Source organism: Agelaius tricolor, unplaced genomic scaffold (genome assembly GCF_023055355.1).
Source record: "Agelaius tricolor isolate 1412-34295 unplaced genomic scaffold, bAgeTri1.0.p SCAF_31, whole genome shotgun sequence".
Lineage (NCBI taxonomy): Eukaryota > Metazoa > Chordata > Aves > Passeriformes > Icteridae > Agelaius > Agelaius tricolor.
The window spans coordinates 4,337,728-4,346,108 of NW_027269291.1; the positions used below are offsets into that span (position 1 = coordinate 4,337,728).

The window sequence follows — 8,381 nt, forward strand, 5'->3', positions numbered from 1 at the left end:
AATCCGGGATGCTCACTTATTTACAGCTAGGCAGGGCTTAAGTGCTTATTTACAGCTAGGCACGGCTTAAGTGCCTGGATGATCTGGGGTGCTTATTTACAGCTAGGCACGGTTTAAGTGCCTGGATGATCTGGGGTGCTTATTTAAAGCTAGGCAGGGCTTAAGTACCTGGATGATCTGGGGTGCTTATTTAAAACTAGGCACGGCTTAAGTACCTGGATGATCTGGGGTGCTTATTTAAAACTAGGCACGGCTTAAGTACCTGGATGATCTGGGGTGCTTATTTAAAGCTAGGCACGGTTTAAGTACCTGGATGATCTGGAAATCCCCCGGAGCCCCCTGAAAAGAGCCTAAACCAGGCTGGTCTGGGAATTAATCACAGTGGTATGAGCAGAAGTGCTAATATGAACCGGGGGAGGACTGTGTGTGTGTGTGTGTGTGCTGAAGCATCTGTTCAAGTTTAGGCATATAAAACATTTTTCAGCCCAATGACTCCAGAGGGAAATGCTTCATACATCAGCTCATCTGACTCAATTTTTCCATCACATTTCCTTTAATACAGTTTTGTCCATAAATACGCTATTTGTTTTTTTCCAAATATAGATTTTTTATTTATAGCTAGAAAACCTTGTAACTTGTGTTATTGCTTGGGTTGTGCCTGGGTTGTGCCTGGGTTCTGCTTTGAAATAGAATCACATTCTTCCTTAAAACAGAATCACTGAGGAATTAGTGGCCAGTACTGAGCTATGAAACCAAGCTCTCTGTGTTTGCAGAAAGAAAAGGGATTTCTTTTTGCCATTCTCAGTATTTCCTTCACCAGGAATCACCAGGAAGATCACAACTGCCCAGCCACACGTTGAGTATGTCAATTATCCCACATCACATGCAGGAACTTTCACCTGAAATCTTCATTTTACACCAAAATAAGGTCAAGTTTTTAAAAATCCCAGCCAGATCTTCCAGAGAGTCCTGAATTTGGGAAGAACTGTGTGTCACTAACCAAGCAGCAATAACAATTCATATTTATGGTACGAGGAGGTCAGAAAAGGAAATGCTAACATTGCCCTTTCCCCTCCAAGAAGCATTTTGGAGATAAATTCTTTTTTTGTAGCTTTTAATGGAAAGCAACGAGCTTCCCAAAACCAGGACCAAGAATGGGCAGTGAATGGGAAATTTGATGATATCGACATTTTAAAAACATGGGTTTATTCCAAGAGCGGAATTTTGTACTGAGCAACACTGAACACAGCAAGCGAAACGTGATTTACTAATTCTGACCTTTATTAACCACAATTTCAGTCAATTCAAAGCACAGCCTGTTATTGCATGGCACAAGCACGGGACAGTGGAATTGCACTCCTGCTGCTCGCAGGAAGTGCCCGAGAGCAGCTGCAACCACGGATAAATGCTGCAGAATCAAACCTTCACTCCCTTCCAGAGCAGGGGACACAGAGGTGGCCGTGCAGCCACCCGTGAGAGGCTGGCAGCAGCGCCCAGGAGCCATCTGCAACTCAGGGAGTCTCCCTGCTGGCTGGCCAGGGATGGGCTTCCTCTGACAGATAACGTGCAAGTGATGCAAATACTGGTCAATAATGGAAATTTGGGTCAAGGACTGAGAGCACAGGGCTTGCTTTGAACAAGGCACAGAGGGTTGGGAACGTGAGGAATTCCTGGGGTCCCAGCTCTTGGTAGGGGGAAAGTTAAAACTCAGAGGTTGGGGAAATTGAGATCAACTTTAAGAATTTAGCAAATATTATGGTACACCCTGGAGATTTTTAATTATAGGCACAGTTTTTCTAAAGAATTCTGTGGTTCTAAAGGTTGTTGGTGTGGAAATTATACTGCTTAGGTGAAACTTCATCTTAAAAACTCTTTTCTGGGTTTGGATAGTTCTAGAGTTTACAAGAACAAATTTCTTTAAAGCTCTGAAATTTAATCACTGATGGAGAGTTTGTGATGAATTTTAACACCTCCATTTGTTGATTTAGTAATTTGCTGACTGCCAGCAACTTCTGTGAGTCAAAACAAACTCCCCAAACTTTCCTCATCCACCACTTTTGCCAAGGAAAGGATGAGATCCAGTGCCTGAGGTTGCACCTAGGGATAATCCAGAGGATCAACAGAGCGGTTCAGGAACACCCAGTGAGGAGCTGGATAATCCAGCTCAGCAGGGACACAGCAGAGGCACCATAAAAATCAGGGAATTGCAGTGGAACTTTTTCAACAGCAATAATTTCCTTCCTATGAAGCAGATGAAAAATCCCTAAATGTGGAGCACAGGTCAGCTCCGTGGCAGCACAGAACACCAAATGTGGAAACAGGATGGGAACAAAGGATCACCTTCCCCCTAATGAGGCAGCAGTGCCCATTCCCGGAGGGACAACAAAGGGTTGTTGTTTATCCATTATCCACTAGGGTTTCACTCCAAGTGTTTAACGATCACCACCCTTGTCCCAGTTCCTGCTGGGATTCAGGGAATCCTGTCCCAGCAAGAAGGGAGAGGCACAAGAGAGGTGCATTGAACAAGGCAACGTTCACTGGGGTTTCCACCTTTAAAAAAGGGGCTGAAAATGTGAAGTGGTGAAAGGAAAGAGCCCCAAGATCAGCCCCCTCTGATGGTGAGGCTGCAGCCTGATTCCTGAGACTCACAGAATATCCTGAGCTGCAAAAGAGCCACAGAAATCATCCAACTCCTGATTCCATCACTTCTTTACTCAACCAGCAGCCCCTTGCAGGTGCCAATGACCACAAATCCCCAAAATTCACTCCTGTGTGAGCAGGGGCTGCCTGGGCTCACACACTCTGTGGGGCTCCATAGATTCCATAAGGAACTGCTCACTCTCCATGGAAAAGTCTCCATTCCACAGCTCATTCTCCAGCATCACAGCTGGGTCAGGAATGAAGCATCAGCATCCCCACCAAGCCCTTGTGGCTCTGTGTGGAGAGCTTTGTGGATAATTGGCTGGCTGAGAAAGGCCACTTTGATGTGATACCGTTGGATAAGGTTAAGGGAAATAAACTGGGGATTAAGTAGTCAGTGTCCAATCACTGCCAAGGGTCATGGTGACCTTTGCTGCAACAGGAAGATGGAGGAGAAAATCTTTTGCCAGAAAAATGAAGATAGCCTAGGTAGAATAGCCACAAGAATGTAAACACAGAAACAAAATAATCATTAGAGCATAGAAGTAGGTGTGGCTGATTCATGTGTGTTTTAACCAATAATGAGCTCAGCTTTGCAATATGTACAAGCTTCATTAACACCAATATAAATGTGTGTGAGCTATCAATAAACTTTGGGATTTGTTGTTCACACATATTGTGTGCTGCAATTCTTCCGCCGTTCCCGACACCTCTGGATGCTCCAGCTCCCCAAAGCATTGGATTTTCAGTGACCCAATCCCAAAGAAGGAACCTTCTGGATTATCCAGCTCCTCACTGGGTGTTCCTGAACTGCTCTGTTGATCCTCTGGATTATCCCTAGGTGCAACCTCAGGCACTGGATCTCATCCTTTCCTTGGCAAAAGTGGTGGATGAGGAAAGTTTGGGGATTGTTTTTGACTCACAGAAGTTGCTGGCAGTCAGCAAATTACTAAATCAACAAATGGAGGTGTTAAAATTCATCACAAACTCTCCATCAGTGATTAAATTTCAGAGCTTTAAAGAAATTTGTTCTTGTAAACTCTAGAACTATCCAAGCCCAGAAAAGAGTTTTTAAGATGAAGTTTCACCTAAGCAGTATAATTTCCACACCAACAACCTTTAGAACCACAGAATTCTTTAGAAAAACTGTGCCTATAATTAAAACTCTCCAGGGTGTACCATAATATTTGCTAAATTCTTAAAGTTGATCTCAATTTCCCCAACCTCTGAGTTTTAACTTTCCCCCTACCAAGAGCTGGGACCCCAGGAATTCCTCACATTCCCAACCCTCCGTGCCTTGTTCAAAGCAAGCCCTGTGCTCTCAGTCCTTGACCCAAATTTTCCAGTTATTTACCAGTATTTGCATCACTTGCACATTATCTGTCATGAGCTGGGTGTTTGCTTTGAAGTGAGGGGCAAAAAGAATCCCTTAATGAAGGGCTGAGGATGGTAGAAACCTAGAAAAGAGATATTCTATGACAATTCCTTGTCTAGAATCCTGCATTCAGACTTATGAATTGTTTTAAAAAAAACCCAAAAAATTGTAATATTGTTCTATAAATTAAGAAAACACTTAGATCTGTAAATGGAAATGCTTCTATTAGCAATACTCAATAGTCTCCTCTAAAGCACAAAAGGCAGTCAGACCCTTTGGTAAGGGAACAGCCTAACAGCAAAACATTTTAAATAACTTTTCATCACTCCAACTGATCTAAACCTTGATAAAAAAGACAAAAGGCACTGGGTGACAAACTCCAAGGAGCAGCTGTGTTTCCAACACAGCCCAAAAACCAGAGATCCTCCTGTAAAACAAGTTGCTTTAAAAATCCCAAAAAAACTGTAATATTGTTCTATAAATTAAGAAAACACTTAGATCTGTAAATGGAAATGCTTCTATTAGCAATATCTCAATAGTCTCCTCCATCAATGGAAGGACAAACTCACAAACTCTAGTCTGAAAGCACTAAAGGCAGGCAGACCCTTTGGTAAGGGGTCAGAAAAACATTTTAAACAACTTTTCATCACTCCAACTGATCTAAACCTTGATAAAAAAGACAAAAGGTGCTGGGTGACAAACTCCAAGGAGCAGCTGTGTTTCCAACACAGTCCAAAACCCAGAGCCCCTCCTGTAAAACAAGTTCCATGTGATGTGACACCTCCGAAGGCACCTGTCACCGTGCTCCTGCTGGCATTTCCATCTGCCAATTGAAATTGAATTGAATTTCAATTTGGAAATGTCAGACAAGCTCCTGGTTCTGGAGAAACACCCTGCAAAGGGCTCTCCTCAGCAGAGAAAGGCTCAGAGACCCCCGGGCCAGCCCAGCCCCAGCCCCTCAGCTCTTACCTGGCAGCCTCGGTGCCCGCAGACATGCCCAGAGCCCCAGCCCCGGCGCCACGGGGACAGCCAGCGCTCCACTGCTGCCACCTCCGTGTCACCCAGGGCCAGCCCCTCGCTGGAGCTCTCTGTGCATTCGCCAGGCACAGAGTGTGACAGCTCAGCCCACCCCCAGGAGCCACCAGTGACCACAGAGCTCCGTCCCTGCTGGAAATGCAGGACTTGCCCTCCGAGTCAAACAGCACAATAAGGCTCAAATTCCATTTTCAAACTCCTTACCCATCCTGCTTTCCAGTGAGCTGATCTGTTCCCTCAAGAAAGCACAAGCAGAACTTTGGAACAGAATTGGAAAGTATCAAAAATACAGAGAAAGGCACCTTGCGTTTGCCTAGACACGAGTCTTGACAGAAAGCAACATTTTCCCTTAAATGACCTGAAGAACGGAGGGTTTGGTAACTGCACTGACAGCTGGTTCATTGAACATCCCCAGGACACAGATTTCTAACAGGAAGGGACAGTTTGGGGCTTTTTTTAACCAATTATCCTGACTTAGAGCAGGCAGGAGACATGGAAATAATAACAGCAATCAACGGTCTGTCTGTCAGATAGAAGGGTTTTGTTCTCCCTCTCATTTCCAAATACCAATCAAACACCCAAAGAAAAATCAGAACCTGGTGGTACCAACTGTTGCTCCAGAATCCATATGGTACATCCATGCCCTAATTAATCCCTATGAACCATCTCCTATTTGTAATTAATTTGACGGTGCAACAAAATCAGCAATTCACTGGGAAGCAAGGTCACACTGACCAGAAAGTGTCAGGACTAATTCCTACCAACAGAAATGAGAATTGCCTTTAAAAGGCCAGTAAAAATAGCTGTACAAATGTCACTCCTGTGAAATTTTATGACGCTGGGTGAAAGTTGGGCCCAACGGAGGCCAAACCATCTGACACAAGAGCAGGATTCCTCTGATGGTGCTCAGAGAATCACAGAATGTCCTCGGTGAGAAGGGACACACAAGGACACCAAGCCACACTGATGGCCCTGCACAGAACACCCCCAGCAGTCCCCCCACGTGTCTCAGAGCTTTGTGCAAACACTCCTGGAGCTGCAGAAGAATTTCCTCAAGCAATGCCAAACCGCAGGGCTGCGGCCCCTCAGCTCCAGGCAGGGCTGGCTCCGGCTGCCAGCGGCGCTGGGGAGGCTTAACCGGGCAGGGCATGGAGAGCAGGAGCTGCTGCTGCTGCTTCAGGGACCGCGCTGGGGACCCACTGGGAGCCCCGTCCTGCCCGGAGCCGGGAGGGGGACAGGGAGACACCGGAGGAGAGGTGGACATGGGGTGACACAGGAGGAGAGGTGGGCACGGGGTGACACTGGAGGGGAGGTGGGCACGGGGGTGACAAGGGAGGAGAGGTGGGAACGGGGTGACAATGGAGGTGGGCACAGGGTGACACCAGAGGGGAGGTGGGCACAGGGGTGACACCAGAGGAGCGGTGGGCACGGGGTGACACCGAAGGGGAGGTGGGCACGGGGTGACAATGGAAGTGGGCACGGGGTGACACCGTATGGGAGGTGGGCACGGGGGTGACACCGGAGGTGGGCACGGGGTGACACGAGAAATGGGCACAGGGTGACAATGGAGGTGGGCACGGGGTGACACTGGAGGGGAGGTGGACACGGGGGTTGACACAGGGGTGACACAGGCGGCGTCTCCCGGTTCCCGCGCTCCGTTCATCACGGAGGGGCCCGACACGTGCAGCCGCGGGCGGGCACCGGGCGCTACCCCGGGAAAGCCCTTCGGGATAAACACCCCGGGAGGCCCGTCCGGAGCGGGGAAGGCAGCGGGGAACGGGGAGGACGCGGGGACCCGGGGGTGACACCGGCCCCTCGCGGCGGCACCGTTGGCGGAGCGCGCCCGGCTCATCCCGGGATGCTCAGGGATTCCCCCGGAGCGCCCGGCTCGGTCCCTCGGGGCTCCCGCCTCCCTCAGCCCGCCGCGGCTCCGTCCCCTCGGGGCCCGCGGCTGCACTCCCGCCTCCCGGTGCCCCCGGAACGGCCGCTCGGTCCCCGGAGCCCCCCGCCGCCCCACCCCGTGGCTCCGGCCCCTCGGGGGGCGCCGCTTGGAGCCCTCAGGCCCCCGCCAGCCCGGCCCGGTCCCGCCCGCCCTCAGCCCCCACTCACCGGGTCCGGCCCGTGGCGGCGCCGGGGCCCCTCGGCCGCCGAGCCCGGGCGGGGGGCGCGGGGCGCATGCGCGGAGCCCCCTCAGAGCGCGCGGGCCGGGGCGGGCGGGGACGGGGGGAGCGGGACAGGGACGGGGACAGGGACACAGGGATAGGGAAAGAGACAGGGACACAGGGACAGGGATAGGGACACAGGGATAGGGACACAGGGATAGGGACACAGGGATAGGGATACGGATAGGGATAGGGACACAGGGATAGGGATAGGGACACAGGGATAGGGATAGGGACAGGGATAGGACAGGGACAGGGACACAGGGACAGGGATAGGGACAGGGACACGGGACTGGGGACAGGGACACGGGACTGGGAACCACGGGGGATAGGGACCAGGCACAGGGCACAGGGACACGGGACAGGGGACTGGGGACAAGGACACTGGGGCCAGGATAGGGTTCAGGGACAAGGACACGAGACTGAGGTCAGGAGAGGGGACAGGGACATGGGACACAGTGGGGAAAAGAGACACAGCAGAAAACAGACAAGGACACACGGGACAGGGACACAGCAGGGAACAGGGACAATGACATGGGACTGGGGTCAGGATGGGGTATAGGGACAAGGACACGGAGTGGGGTCAGGATGGGGACACAGCAGGGGGATAGGGACAAGGACACAGGACTTGGGTCACCAGGGGGACGCGGCAGGGGACAGGGACAAGGACATGGGACTGGGGTCAGCAGGGGGTATAGGGACAAGGACACGGGACAGGGACAAGGACACAGAGCAGGACAGAACATGGGGAGCAGGACAGGAATAGGGAGAACGCTGAATCAGGGCTGTGGAGAAGGACACCATCAACAAGGTGGGGACAGGGACATTGGGAGCAGAATAGGGACAGGAGCAGAGTGGAATGGGGACACTGAGAGCAAGATGGGGATGGGGAAAGCAAGACTAGGATGAGGACAGGGACACAGGGAGCTGGACAGGGACAGGGGCAGGGAGGGGATGTGGAGACCAAAACAGGGTGGGATGGGATCATTGGGAGCAGAACAGGGACAAGGACACAGGGAGCAGGACAGTGATGGGGACAGGAGCAGGATGGAGGCAGTGGAAGCAAGAAGGGGACAAAGATGTTGGGAGGGACATGGGGACATAGAGAGTGGGACAAATATGGGGGCACTGGCAGCAAAATGGGTGATGGGGACACTGGGAGCAAGATG

At 50.8% G+C, this 8,381-nt stretch overlaps 1 protein-coding gene across 4 annotated transcripts in view; it reads right to left on the bottom strand.

The window, feature by feature from the left end:
* GJC1 (gap junction protein gamma 1) overlaps nt 1-7,240 on the bottom strand; it is a 29,156-nt gene extending 21,916 nt beyond the window's left edge. For 2 of the 4 annotated variants that reach the window (XM_071450694.1, XM_071450695.1), the window contains exon 1: nt 7,160-7,240. The gene's annotated coding sequence lies outside the window, so the exon portion shown is untranslated. Of the gene's footprint in view, nt 1-4,984; nt 5,122-7,159 lie in introns of those variants that run through there. The other 2 variants (XM_071450696.1, XM_071450697.1) reach the window with 1 other exon arrangement.
* Nucleotides 7,241-8,381: the final 1,141 nt, after the last annotated feature.